This window comes from Elgaria multicarinata, chromosome 1 (assembly GCF_023053635.1).
Source record: "Elgaria multicarinata webbii isolate HBS135686 ecotype San Diego chromosome 1, rElgMul1.1.pri, whole genome shotgun sequence".
Classification (NCBI taxonomy): Eukaryota; Metazoa; Chordata; class Lepidosauria; order Squamata; family Anguidae; genus Elgaria; species Elgaria multicarinata.
In genome coordinates, this window is record NC_086171.1 from 117,230,956 (window position 1) to 117,244,671 (window position 13,716).

General features: G+C 39.9%; 1 protein-coding gene across 2 annotated transcripts in view; it reads right to left on the bottom strand.

The window, feature by feature from the left end:
- Positions 1–8,516, bottom strand: part of GPSM2 (G protein signaling modulator 2) — a 45,885-nt gene extending 37,369 nt beyond the window's left edge. Inside the window, exon 1 of one of the 2 annotated variants that reach the window (XM_063135315.1) lies at positions 8,224–8,516. The gene's annotated coding sequence lies outside the window, so the exon portion shown is untranslated. The remainder of the gene's footprint in view (positions 1–8,223) is intronic. The other variant, XM_063135325.1, reaches the window with a different exon arrangement.
- Between the last annotated feature and the right edge of the window lie 5,200 nt (positions 8,517–13,716).

A 13,716-nucleotide genomic window follows, 5' to 3' on the forward strand; every position in this document is an offset into this window, starting at 1 on the left:
TCCTCCACTCCAAGTGCTTTGGAAGCAGAAAGCTAAGCTGACAACCCTCCTTCAGAATGAAGCAGGAGAGAGAAACTGGGGTTTATCATTTTGGTGCAGTGCTTTCCAAGCCATCCAATCACCTTAGAAGCACAGCACCAAAATGACAAACCCCAGTCTTCCTGGCAATATTGGATAAGGGGAGGAGGATAGTCCCCACAGTAGTACACAGCACTATCTGGGCAGAGGAACATCCATCATGATTACCATTTGTTAACCAGGTAAACAGTTTTTTTCTTAAATTAAAAATTGTTTTTTAATGTATCAGGTTTTAACGAATTAATGCTAAGAAAAATTCCTCCACAGGCTAGGAATTATGGGAGTTGCAGTCCAACACATCTGGACAATGCCAGTTTAGGAAAGGCTGCATTACAGTCAACATTTGCCAAATTTAAACCATGATCTCCTCTATTTAAAAATAAAACTTCAGAACTCAACCCAGTAGAACTTTATGCAGAATGAAGCAGCTGTGCAAACAGCTATATCGACAGAGGCGTGCATCATCTTGGCTCCCTTTTACAGGCTGAATAGTTCTTTTGATATGGATACCCATCTGAGGCCTCTAGCTGTCGTACATGATAGTTGGGCACATCCAGAGCTGCATTGAAGTGTGAGGCAGCTACATAGGGCTGTGAAAAAGTTCTGGGTTGCAGAGAAAGGAGGTGATCCCATTTACTGTTGACATACAGCCCCTGACAGATTACCCTTGAGGGAATGCAGCTATAAACAGAAAAAAATGGTCCCCACCCCTGCTGTAACCCAATGAAAAAGCTTGAGTAAGGAGCTGGGTGTAACTAAAAGTAACTACAAACACGTATATTATAAGAGTATTATAATAATTATACTCAAAGCACATATGTAGGTCTATAACTATGGTAGCTTCACTCCATAAAATATAAATTAAAAGTGTCAGCTGTAAAATACCAGTTTATCTTCCTTAAAATAATCCCACATATGACCCTTAGTGTACTCCTATATATTACCATTGTCAGAAGAGAGGGAACAAGTTCCAAAAATACTCCCAACACTTTTCCTAGGTTGATTTTAATACCAGAGTTGTTAAAATAGCACAGGATAAGTGAAAACTAATCCCAGCTTGAAAGTTCTAGCCCTCAAAGCACTGAAATATTCCCCTCTATTTTATCAAAAATAGATTTCTGAAAGTATTTCAGAAATTGGTAGTTAATATACTGTAGAAAGCATTACAAAAACATCAGCATTATATGTCAGAACTATTGTAGCCCATTAAGTTTAGTCATCAGGAAGATGAGAACTGAACAAACTGCATAGCTACTAGTGCCATTAAAAGCTAACATTATATAATTCTCACAAAACACTACTGATTAAACATTCTGTGCACTTAGTACACAATCTAGCCAAAATGAAGCACTTTAAATCCTATTGATTTCATTAAAACAATTAAGGACCTTTCTCTCACTGAAGTCAAAAGGGCTTAAAATGTACTTAATTTTATTAGAAAGAGATATATTCATATTTCAACAGGTAGACTGACTAAATAAGTACACCAACATCTAGACCACCACAAGCTATTTATGCTAGGTTATGTTGCAAGCAGCCATCTTTTATTTTGAGATGATTACATCCCAGGTCTGTTAATACAGTGTCAGCCCTCTCTCAGTGCCTTCAGTTGTGTGAGTGAAACATGACAAATTATAACAAAATTACTGATCTCTTTTTCATTTCAGGCCACAAATAACCATCACAAGCATTGCATGGACAGAAGCACTATTAAACTCTAGTTTTTACTTTAATTTTATTCTGTCTTTTAAAGCAGGGGTGGGTCACCTTGGGGTGTGGGGCCATTTAAGTCCCCCTGGATTGTCCCGCAGGCTGCACTTCTGTCACCATGACTGCCCTGCAGAATTCTGCTAGGCAACTGCGGCAAAAAAAAAAAAAAAAAAAAAAAAAGACAGCTTGCCAAGAAAATTTGGTGGTAAACTGCTACAGAATGATACAAACATCAAATTTTGATCATAAATTTGAGCTATTTACCACTCCATAGTATAAACCACTGTGGGTTTTTTTTTTTGTTGTTGTTGCTACGCACACCAAGGGCAGCAAGAGCTACATGTGTTCCATATTTTGCTGATCTCCATTTTTAAGGTTTTAAATTGTATTTTGGGCTTTCAATTTTTGTGAACCACTCAGAGAGCTGTGGCTATTGGGCACTACAGAAATAAATGACAAATAAATGAACAAACATTTTATGTGGGACAAGAGCAACACCACAGTATATATAAAAATACCTTAGCTTGGATCTAAAGTCAACTAGAACACATCATGAAGAAAGTGAAGTAAATGGCTTAAAAATTAAGACCAAAACATAGTTTTTAGGAGGGCAATTCAGCTTTCTCTTATTACACTAAAGCATTATATATGGCACCTTTATACAATGCGAAGCAACAGAAGCTAATTATGTACACTTCATTACATCTGCAACATGATATATACACTTCTTACTCACAAGTAAGTGAACCGCCCAGAGAGCTCTGGTTATTGGGCGGTATAGAAATGTAATAAATAAATAAATAAGTAGGTCCCACTGTGGTTAGTGGAATTTATTTCCTACTTGAGTGTCATTAGTACTGAAGCCTCACACCAAAATGCATGAGTAAGAACCATGCCAGCAGAAAACGTACTACTGTAGGTGTGTATCATTCATGCCATGATAAGTATTAGCATGTAAACCTAGAGGCAAAGAGTAAAGTGGCTCTATGGCTCGGGTTCAGGTTATTTGAAAGAATACATTCTCCCTTATGAGCCTGCCCGTGCTTTGAGATCTTCTGAGAAGCCCTTCTTTCAGTCCCACCATCTTCACAGGCGCGCTTGGTGGGAACATGGGAGAGGGCCTTCTCAGTGGTTGCTCCAGTGCTCTAGAACTCTCTTCCCGGGGAAGCTAGGCTGGCTCCCTCCTTGATGGGCTTTCGGAAGCAGGCTAAAACTTTTTTGTTCCAGAAGGCCTTTGGAGAATAATCTGGCCCTCTATCTATGTTAATGTCTTATAATTTTGTTGTGTATTTTAAACTATGTATATTTTTGTGTATATCCCCACCCCCCAGGTATGCTTTTAAACTTTGTAAGGCCGCCTTGAGGCCCAGCATTGGGCAAAAGGCGAGATACAATAATAATAATAATAATAATAATAATAATAATAATAATAATAATAATAATGTGTTTAGATTATATTCATAATATTTTATGGAAAGAATACGAAGCAAAACTGTATGAAAAATTAGCAAAATATGTTTTAATTTTTGATTCCACTAATCAATAACACTTTAGTTAATCTACAAATGAAAGCTTGTGGACCTCATTAGGAGGAAGTAAACCTTAAAAGCACAATCTTATACATGCCTACTCAAAAATAAGTCCCACTGAATTAAATGCAATTTACTTCTAGGTAACCGAATATAACATTGCAGCCATTATGAAATCTAATTTCATAATACAATTGCTTAGAGAGTTTCAAGAATATTAGACACACAAAATTTCAGTAATCTCTAGTATTCTACGGCCAATAAATTATTTTTTGGAAAACCCTGAAATACAATGATCTAACACCAGCTGGAAAATCCAGCTCAATATTATGCACTGGTAGAAAGAAAATATAACATTACTAATGTAAAGCTGTTATTTCATCCCAGTACAAACAGAAAAGCCATTACAGTCATATTCCATCTCCACATGTGTTCCAGTCTATTTCCAAAGTACAACCAACTTTAATAAACCCTGGTCTTGGCATAAGCAAAACTTGTCCTGGCAAATGATCACCTCAGCTTTTAGTGTACATTATAATGAAAACCTGAGTTTCAGAAATGGGAAACATAACCATAAATTGGAAAGTAAGCAAAAATAAAACCAACCCCATTCTCCCTCCACCCCCGCAAAAGCAGAAGAAACCCATTTTGAGTTAGTACCTTTAAGTCTTACATCATTAATTTGTTCCAGATCAGTTGCTGTATTGGGTTGTTTTAGGAAAAACAGGACAGAGAATTATTAGAAGGATCATAACAGATTTGTAGAAAAGACTAACAAATACATTATGGCATAAGTTTTCATGCTTCTGATGAAGTAGACTCTAATCCATTTCTAATGTTGTCCCTATCTTCAAAAAGGGCAAAAAGGAGGAACCTGGAATCTACAGACCAGTCAGTCTGACATCAATCCCTGGGAAACTTTTGGAGCAGATTATAAAGAAGTCAGTCTGTAAGCACCTTGAAAACAATGCAGTGATTACTAGAAGCCAACATGGTTTTGTCAAGAACAAATCCTGCCAGACTAATCTGATCTCATTTTTTGATCAGGTAACCTCTCTTATGGACTGTGGGAATGCTGTGCACATAATATATCTTGACTTCAGCAAAGCTTTTGACAAAGTGCCCCATCACATTCTGATTAGCAAACTAGCTAAAAGTGAGGTAGATAGAACAATTATTAGGTGGATCCACAGTTACCTACAGAATCAGAACTCAAAGAGTGATTATCAATGGTACGTTCTTAAACTGGGGGGAGATAATGAGCGGGGTACCGCAGGGTTCAGTCCTGGGCCCAGTGCTCTTCAACATTTTTATTAATGACTTGGATGAGGACGTGCAGGGAATGCTTATCAAATTTGCAGATGACACAAAATTGGGTGGGATAGTGAATACCCTGGAAAACAGAAGCAAACTTCAAAGTGACCTTGATAGGCTGGAGCACTAGGCTAAAAACAACAGAAAGTTAATAGGGTTAAGTGCCAAGTTCTACACCTAGGAAAAATTAACCAAATGCACAGTTACAAGATGGGGGATACTTGGCTCAGCAATACTACAAGCGAGAATGATCTTGGAATTGTTGTCAATCACAAGCTGAATATGAGCCAACAGTGTGATGTGGCTTCAAAACAGCCAGTGCAATTTTGGGCTGCATTAATACAAGTATAGTTTCCAAATCACATAAGGTACTGGTTCCCCTCTATTCAGCACTGGTTAGGCCTTGCATTAATACAAGTATAGCTTCCAAATCACATAAGGTAATGGTTCCCCTCTATTCAGCACTGGTTAGGCCTCATCTTGAGTAGTGTGTCTAGTTCTGGGCACCACATCTCAAGAAGAATGCAGACACTGCTCTAAAAGGCCCCCAAACACTCTAGAGAGTATCTTGAGAGAGCACAGGAGGCTGTGGAAATGAGGAAAGAATGGGAAACTTTCCTTCTATGAACTTTCTCCTATTCACTTAAGTTAGGATCCAAGTCATTCAATTTCAGCATATAAACATAATTTTCATAATTTTGAAGATTTGCATCTATAATGAGAATCAGTCTTTGCAAGGGAAACTGTCAGACAAGAGAAGCAAAATTGAAGAAAAGCAGCAAAACACATTTCATAATTGTTGATATATACAGAGCTTGAGTCTTTTGTACCTAAAATATCTACCATATTTTCATGAATGTATCAAGAGTATCAGAGGCAGTAAGCCTATATACACCAATTGCTGTAGGACATGAATGGGAGGGTGCTGTTGCACTGTGTCCTTCTTGTGGGTCCCTGGTTGACAGCTGGTTGGCCACTGAACAGAGTGCTGGACTAGATGTATCCTTGGTCTGATTCAGCTTCGCTCTTCTTACGTTCTTAATGCAATTAATGTTCATGTATTTATTTAAATCTAAACGAGCTGCAGAGATAGGCAAGCAGCGTCAGGATCACAGAACATGAGGAGCAAGAGCTTAGCACACACACACAGTTGTGGTCCTGACAAAAGTCACACATACACACATCCCCAAGCCTGTTATTTGTATTGGGAGGGAAGCCTTCTTTGGTGCCAAAGGAGGCTTCCCTCCAAATATAAATAGCAGGTTTGAGGTGGCGCATTTCCGTCAGAGCCACTGCAAGGAGGGAAAGGTTAAGCTCTCCCTTCTCTATCCTCTGCAGCATTGATGTTGTTCACTCCTTACCAACAGTTATTTTCATTTTAAATACACGTACATTAATTGCATTCCCACAATTAATGCCATGTCTAGTTTGGCCCTAAATTAGCACTGAATGCTTTCCAAGATAGCACTAGGCTCATTAGTGTCTCTAGAGCCTATCTGAACTAGGAAGACAGTAACAGTACCACAGAGGGATCAATTAATTATGTCAATTCAACTAGAAATTTATGGCTTAGAGCCTTCAAACAAAAAGCATGCAAAGGAACGTGTGACAGCTTGCCAGTACTCCATTCAGCTGGTTGCAGAAAGCAGCAGAAGTGATTAGTCTTGCTTTTCTACAGCAAACTTGCTGAGGCAGAGTGGGCAGTTTGTCTGAACTGGAAATTACATCAGAAATTGTTGCCATCATCACATATTTAAAATAATCTCTGCAACCTTACCACATAGAAGACAGAGTTGCTTTCTTCCATGTTGGCATTAGTATTCTAACAAGAACAAATGGGCCGCAACAGTTTAAAACATGCTACTCATCCCTGGGTTAGTGTGCAGGACCAAGGACTTTCATCAAGTTTTCACTCAACCACTGTTGTCCAGGTGCTGTTCAACTCCAACTCCCAGCATAGCCAATGGTGAGGGTTCATGGGAGTTCCAGTCCAATGACATCTGGAGGCCCACATGTTTCCCAACCCTGACTTAGGGCAAATAGTATTTCTCGGCTTCAGTTCCCAATCTGTAAAATGGGAACAATACTGACTTCCCTCAAAGATTTGTGAGAACAAAGAAGAAAAAGACCACAGCCCATCACAAGATAAACATGCATAAGCCCACTGCTTCAACCATGCTTAATGGTGTGTTGGATTGTGGTTGCCAGACTGTAGATTACTTAGCACATTATGATAAACACATACTAGTAAGTACTAATAGTAAGACAAGAACCAGCATTAGCAAACACATTTAAAAGTATGTATGTAAACATTGTTAATAATTTAACTCGATGTGTACAGTCTGGTTCCTATGTAGATACCAGCTACTAGATACAAGGTTGGCTTGGCCTGGCCACAAACATTAAAGAAAATCCTTTTCCAGACAAGTGAGGGAAAGCTATCTATCTCTCTATCTCCCCATCCATGAGCACAGCCCCCCCACCACCACCACACACAGTTTTTCAGGGGATTCAAGGGGAAGGAGGGCACCAGAAAAGCCCTGTCATAGATGTGGTCCACAAGAATCCTAACCAATAAACACTACAGCTCTTGAATAGATGGCAAGTCAGTTTAGCACCCTATGTTTCACCTGCACTTATTTTTGTATGCTGAATATATAAACTCCATTAAAACACAATCCAAATATACATTCAAAACACTATAAGGAGAAATACTAAAAATGAAAGGACTTTGGTACAAGGACTTAGGTATAAAGCACTAAAGCTTATTTACACACATACAGAAGAAACTTCATTTAAAGGGCAAGACAAGTGCCTTAGCTCACTACATTCTTGCAATAAACAACAAAAAGAATACTACATTTAAAAAGTGTACCCCACCCAATGGTATCTGCTCAGGACAGAATAGCTCCTCCAAAACTCAAGAGTTGTCTATTGTCATGACATCCATGCTGGGATATGTGCAGCTAACAAACTTTTAACACTGAACTTCCAATGAAGAAAGGTCAATTTCCAGAAAGCAATACAAGTAGCATGCCAGTGGAAAACACAGCCAAGAGAGACTGGCAAAACCCGAGATGTACGAGGGGAAACAAGAGAATCTAGACAGCTATATTTATGACAATCAATGGAGTCAATGCAGTGTCCTGTACGATTTTCAATGACATAGGGATGGGACACCTTTTGTTTTTCAGCATGTGGGTTTTTTCTTATTCTAGGCTAAATAATACAAGATGCTTAAACCTATGAATATCTCCCTTATCTATGCATGTAGATCTGGATAACTTGCTACCAGTTATCTCTCACACCAGGTGCTTCTGATTAATCAACAAGTAGCCCCTTTCTAACCAATGGCGTCACACGAATCAATGCCTGCCCTCCCCCCCCCGTGTGGTTTTCCTCAAAATGGCTCCCCTTAAAAAAAGGAAAGGAAAAAGCCTCGACTCAGACTTCTTCTCACAAATCACTCGGCTGTGTCCTCTTTCTCTCCGCGTCTCCTTATACCCTCAGGCGGACCTTCCCAACAAAAGCCCCCACAGCTCTTGTCCTCCTCCTCCTCCTCAGTGGCCATTAACAGACCGCTCCATATTACCAGGCGCAGCCGTGCCCGCGAAAAGGGCACAGTTCTCCCCTCAGCTCACTTCAGCCACCCTGGACAGCTCGCGCGGTCCTCCTCGCGTTCAACGCCTCGCTTTCCCGTCTGCAGCGCTGTATTGGGGTAACCAATCCTAACCGACGTAAAGCAGCGCCCAGAAAAGTAGATTGGGGGAGGGGGAGCCCCACTTCACTCTAAACCGTCCCAGCCAATAGCATTGCGCTACCGAACCCCCTCACATCACTCGCCCTCGCCTCCGCGGGGAGTGACGGAAAAAACGGCCATCCGCGAGCTCACGCTGCACAGCGCACGCGCCCTGCAGACATGCCCTCTTCTGCCATTAAAGACGTTCTACGCTTCCAAGGTGCTGTTTCGCCCCCTCCCGCCCCCCGCATCTTTCGCATTGGCCAATGAAAAGACGAGGACGGGAGTGGAGTTTATTGGCCCTGCCCCCTCTTGAGTTTAACTCAGTAAGGGCTGGTAGTCATGTAGGCCAGGATTGGATTGGAGGAAGGCAGTATTGTGTGCTGAGGTAGTTATTTCGCCTCCCTCCCGAGGATACTGAGGGGAGTCGTGTCCATGTTGGGGGTTGTTAGTTGGGGTATACGTAAAAGGCTGTGTAATGTGGGTGGGTTAGTTCGTCCTTCACAAAACTTTAACCATCCCCCTTCCCCCCCCCCGCTTTTTTAAAAAAACTTTCGGTGCTTCAGTACACGGGGAGTGTTGCTTTTAAATAGTGTATATGGGAATAAGGATGGAACAGGTTGTTAGTCTGGAATAATCCGGAATAAACACTGATATTTTTGTATGAAAACAGGATACTGTACAGGTTGTGTCCTCCCTCAGCGAGGGAGAGGTTCTTGGGTGTCTGAGAAAACTAATATAATATAAAGCTCCAGTTCTTTAATCGTGGCTGGAAGAATGAGTTGCTTCCTATGCATCAAGAAATGCATGACGCCCGTTCTGTGTATTGACCATAAAGGTAAATCTGCTTTTGAGGACGCCATTTAGGCAGTAGGTAAAATTTGAAAAAGTTCAATTATGCCCTTTCTTTCCCTTCAAATTAGTCTGAGGAACGTTCATAAAGCTGGTATGCCCAGAGAAAGGGAGGGGCAGTGTAGGATAATGATAATTACCTGCCTGCAGTCCTTGACAATAATAAATATATTCATACAGGAAGGGGTGGAGATGGGAATGCACCCATAATTCTCATTTTGCAGATGTGATGTGCTCATCAGAAAGTCCGCTACTGTGGCGTAACACATCAAAAGAAGGTGTAATATTAGGTAGCAGCAGCAGCAACAACAAAAATCTGTAATGTGTTAATGACATTAAAACATGTTCAGCGGGTCTCATAGACTCTAGAAGCCAGCAGCTTCATCTCATGAGCAATGTAGGCCACGCAGTACTCCTTTGTCTATGATCCAAGCATCAGAGCTTTAGGATAAGCACCCATATTGCTGTGAGTGCCATGATGTGGTTTCTGTTTTCATTCAGGGTTGTATCACCTAAAATAGGTTAAAATAGGTCTTTTAAAACATTTCAAGGGATGTTCAGATATTTGCTTCTAAAGCTGCAACTGCCAATCAACTTACCTGAGAGTACTTCTAAGTAGACATATATAGGCTTGCAGTGTAAAACATTTCAGCTTACGTTTACTGCAACATCTTTTTAACAAAGACATTCTCTTTTTAACAAAGTGTAGGTGGATCTCTGTACCTGGTAAAATTGCTGCCTCTATTTTTACTTTTAGCGGATGCCGTATTAATTTTTTGTTAGTTCAGCTAGTCCACCCTGTGCAGGGCCTCTGTAACTTAAAACTCTGACTGAAGGGTGATGCATTTTGTTCCTAGAGTGCACACATATTAAAAATATTTCTGCATGCAGCCTGCCATTTCATACAGCCTGCTTCATGCAGTACGCAAACTGCTTTTTCACGCAGTGCAGCTACAGAATTATATAATGCAAGCTGTTGATTGTAGGAAAATTATGTTTTTTTAAAAGTAAATAAAAGAATGATACTTTTTTTGCTTTTATATTAGTGGAGGACAGGTTTGACTCTAAAGGTATATTCATGCTACTCTTTGTGGGGATTGAAAGAGCTACCTGCTCTTTCCCATATTTTGTACTCCTTTTTGTGATACTTCTTATGCTCCTGATTGGACACATCTGTAGTTTAGGCATCCAATTGATTGTAGATTTAAACATATATTTTTACATCAGATAGTATTATGACAGACAACTGGTTCTTAGCAGTCAACTTATGCATAAAGTCTATTTCATACTATGCAGCAGCAAATCTGTTTTTGCCACAACAAATCCCAGCTTCTTGACAAGTGAACATCCATACTATATGGGTTTGTTGTATTTCCTCTTTTAGGTACTCATCTACATGATCATAAGTGTATCCCTAAAGAACTATGTGTATTATGTTCACTTCTGTGGAATCTAAATTATTGATATTGGGCATAGTATATTCCACACACCTATTTCTACTATCATCCAGCATCCTAGCTGTTTGCTTTTCAATGAACGGATTAATATAGGGAGTCCAATTTTGGGATTCAGAGCCTCAGTTGTTGACACAAGGACCTGTTGTGTTGTTGCTTACCAGGTCTATCCTTTGCATTCCATACTTAGGCCCATTGAGGGGCCTCAAAGCTGGTATAACTTTGGTACCAACTAGGAGTTTTAACAACAACAAAATTTCCCCTTCCTTTCATAGGCAAGTTGGGTGGAACAGCCTAGCTCTATCATGACCATCTTAAACAGGATGTTGCAGAGCAAGCCTCTGCTTGCACCTCCACAGGTGCAGGAGGGGATTTTTGGTTGTATCCATTGTTAGTCTAATTTAAGGCACAATCATTTCAATGAGAACACTCTACATAGGACTAATATTGAATGCAACACCACAAAAGAGAAAAGAATACACAATGAGATAATTATGAAAAATACCTTCGGGGCATTTTCAAATGTTAGCAGGAATACAGAATGATCTCATACCTTTGCAACTCCCACTTAACTCAACCTTACTGCCTTGGAAATTGCCAGTCTAGATAATCAATAAAGATTTCAAGATGCAAGCATTTGCTCTTGATCTTCAGAAGCAGTGCCAGATGGTGGCCATGATAATAGTAAATAATTAACTTGCATGTACCTTCCCATATAAATAATTTAAGATACCCAAAGTGTAGGTGGAATAAACATGTTTATGACATTAAACACATTGATTAAGAAATCCAAGAACCAATTCTAAATATTTCTTCATAAGTCCCACTAAAAACAAAAGTTAGTTGAAAAGTGAGACTAGGCACAGTTTGGCTTCCCTCCAGGGACTGGAAATAGTTTGTTAATCTATATTCCCTTTGTGATCCCACCGAACAATAGTAGGATAAAGCTAGAGTAACAAATAGCAAGGTGTGTGGTTACAGTTAGAAAGATACTGCGATATACTCCAGGTTTGCTATGTTCAGTATAGGGTTACAACTGATGTAATGGAATATATCCACTATGAAACAGAGCTTCTGTTTCGTTTTTGAGTCTAAACAGTTTAGTAGTAGACAACAGAAAGCCCTGTAAGAATTTTTAGCTCAATTGCTATAACGATTGTGGTTGCCTAGGAAATTAGCCAAACATTTGCCTGTGATATGTAAGTATAAGAGAGCATTGTTGATTTAATTATTTCTGTTTTCTGTATATATAATGAAGGGCATATAACATTTTGTGAGCAGCATGTGTTGCAAAGATTAATTCGTAAGAAATTTATCTTGAAATAAAGATTTTGGGTGTAGTATTTAAGGTTTATTTGCTTATTGTTTACTTCCGAAATACCAGAGGGTGTGACCGAGACCTAAAGGCAATTCAGACTTTAGCAATGTTCCAATGTAAGTTTGTTTCAGTAGCCAAGAAAAATTACTGGGTTTGCATTTGTAGAAAGTAGAAGATGTCACTGTCAAGTTTATATAAAGTAACACTGCAATCCTATGCATACTGTATCTGTTCAGAAGTAAGCCCTACTGAGTTCAATTCTGCTTACTCCCAGGAAAGTATTATAGGATTACAGCCTTAATAGAGTATTTCCAGTTCATTTCTAAGCACATTTACTCAGACTTAAGTCTCACTGAGTTCAATGGAAACTACTTTTTGGTGAACATTATTTGGTTTGCAGCTTTCATTGCCTAAACCCAAAGGATATAAAGGCTGGATTTAAATCATTATATATTATTGTTAAGTACAAAAACTATAAATAATATATTATTCTTTATAAAGTAAAGGGTATTTGTGGAATCTCTGTGTACAACATTATTTCCACTAAAGCTGTTTTATGTTTAAATTCCAACTGGTTTTTGAGAATATTGACTTAAGATGTTAACTTAACATCTTAAGATGTTAACTTAACATCTTAAGATGTTAACATGGTAGTTCATGGAAGGAAAATTTCCTGTCCCTCCTATCTCCTGCAGCCACTTATGTATCCCCCAAAAGCCTCTCTGGAGGATTGGGAGAGACCCTCCTGAATAATGTAGGTTGGAGTCTAGGGGCTGCCAGGGTGGGGGGGAAATCATGCCAAATTGAGCTTGGCTTCTAAATTAAGTTTACTTACAGCGTTTTATTGCACTCTCGTCATGCCTGGTTTGCCATTTTGCAGCACGGTACTCACAGGACATCATGCCTGCCATGCAGTCACCCGCCTCTTGCCCTCCATTTTCTGTATTTTCCTAGAGCGGGGAAAGTACAGTTTATTTCCTTGGTGCAAGATTAAAGCGTCCTTCCACCTCTGTGTATTGCTGTCCTTGCACTATGTCCTTTGTTGGGGGGTGCTTTGAAGGGAGGTCTTGCTGATGAAAGAGGAGGGCAGGGTGGTTCACCTCCTTCAGCACACCATGTTGAATGAACGGGCTTGTGCTGACTCAGTTGAATGGACTTTTGTTGCTCCAACCCCACTCTCATTGCCCACAGAAATGGCACCCAGCCGATGAAACGTTAAATTGGTAAAATGATAGACAACAAAGCCAGAGCAAGTGGGGGAAGGCACCCATCCATCATGATGGCCATCAACGATCAGAACCAATGAACTGGAGGGGGAAGGAGAATGGGTGGGCTGGGGTGGGAGAGCAAACAAGCGAAAGATTTCACTGGTACAGTGGCAATACCACAAACACACATGAAAGAGACCATTAGCTTGATGCGCTAATGAAATGGAGGTAGAAATTGCAGAGGCTAACCAGGAAAAAAAGTAGGTGTGATGGGGGGAAAAACCCTCATATTTTGGAGCTTTTCCCCCAACCCTCTGGGGACACAGGTGACTACAGTGGCGGGAACAGGTGGGAAATATTCTTTCTATGAACTTCCTTAATTTAACTTCCCTTAGGATCCAAACCATTGTCTTTAGCAAAAAAGATAGATTAAACGATCCCAGAGTGTTTTCTTTTAAAGAAAATGCTTGGCAGGTGAATTTGAAGGTACATTCACAACATCTAAAATTTGGAA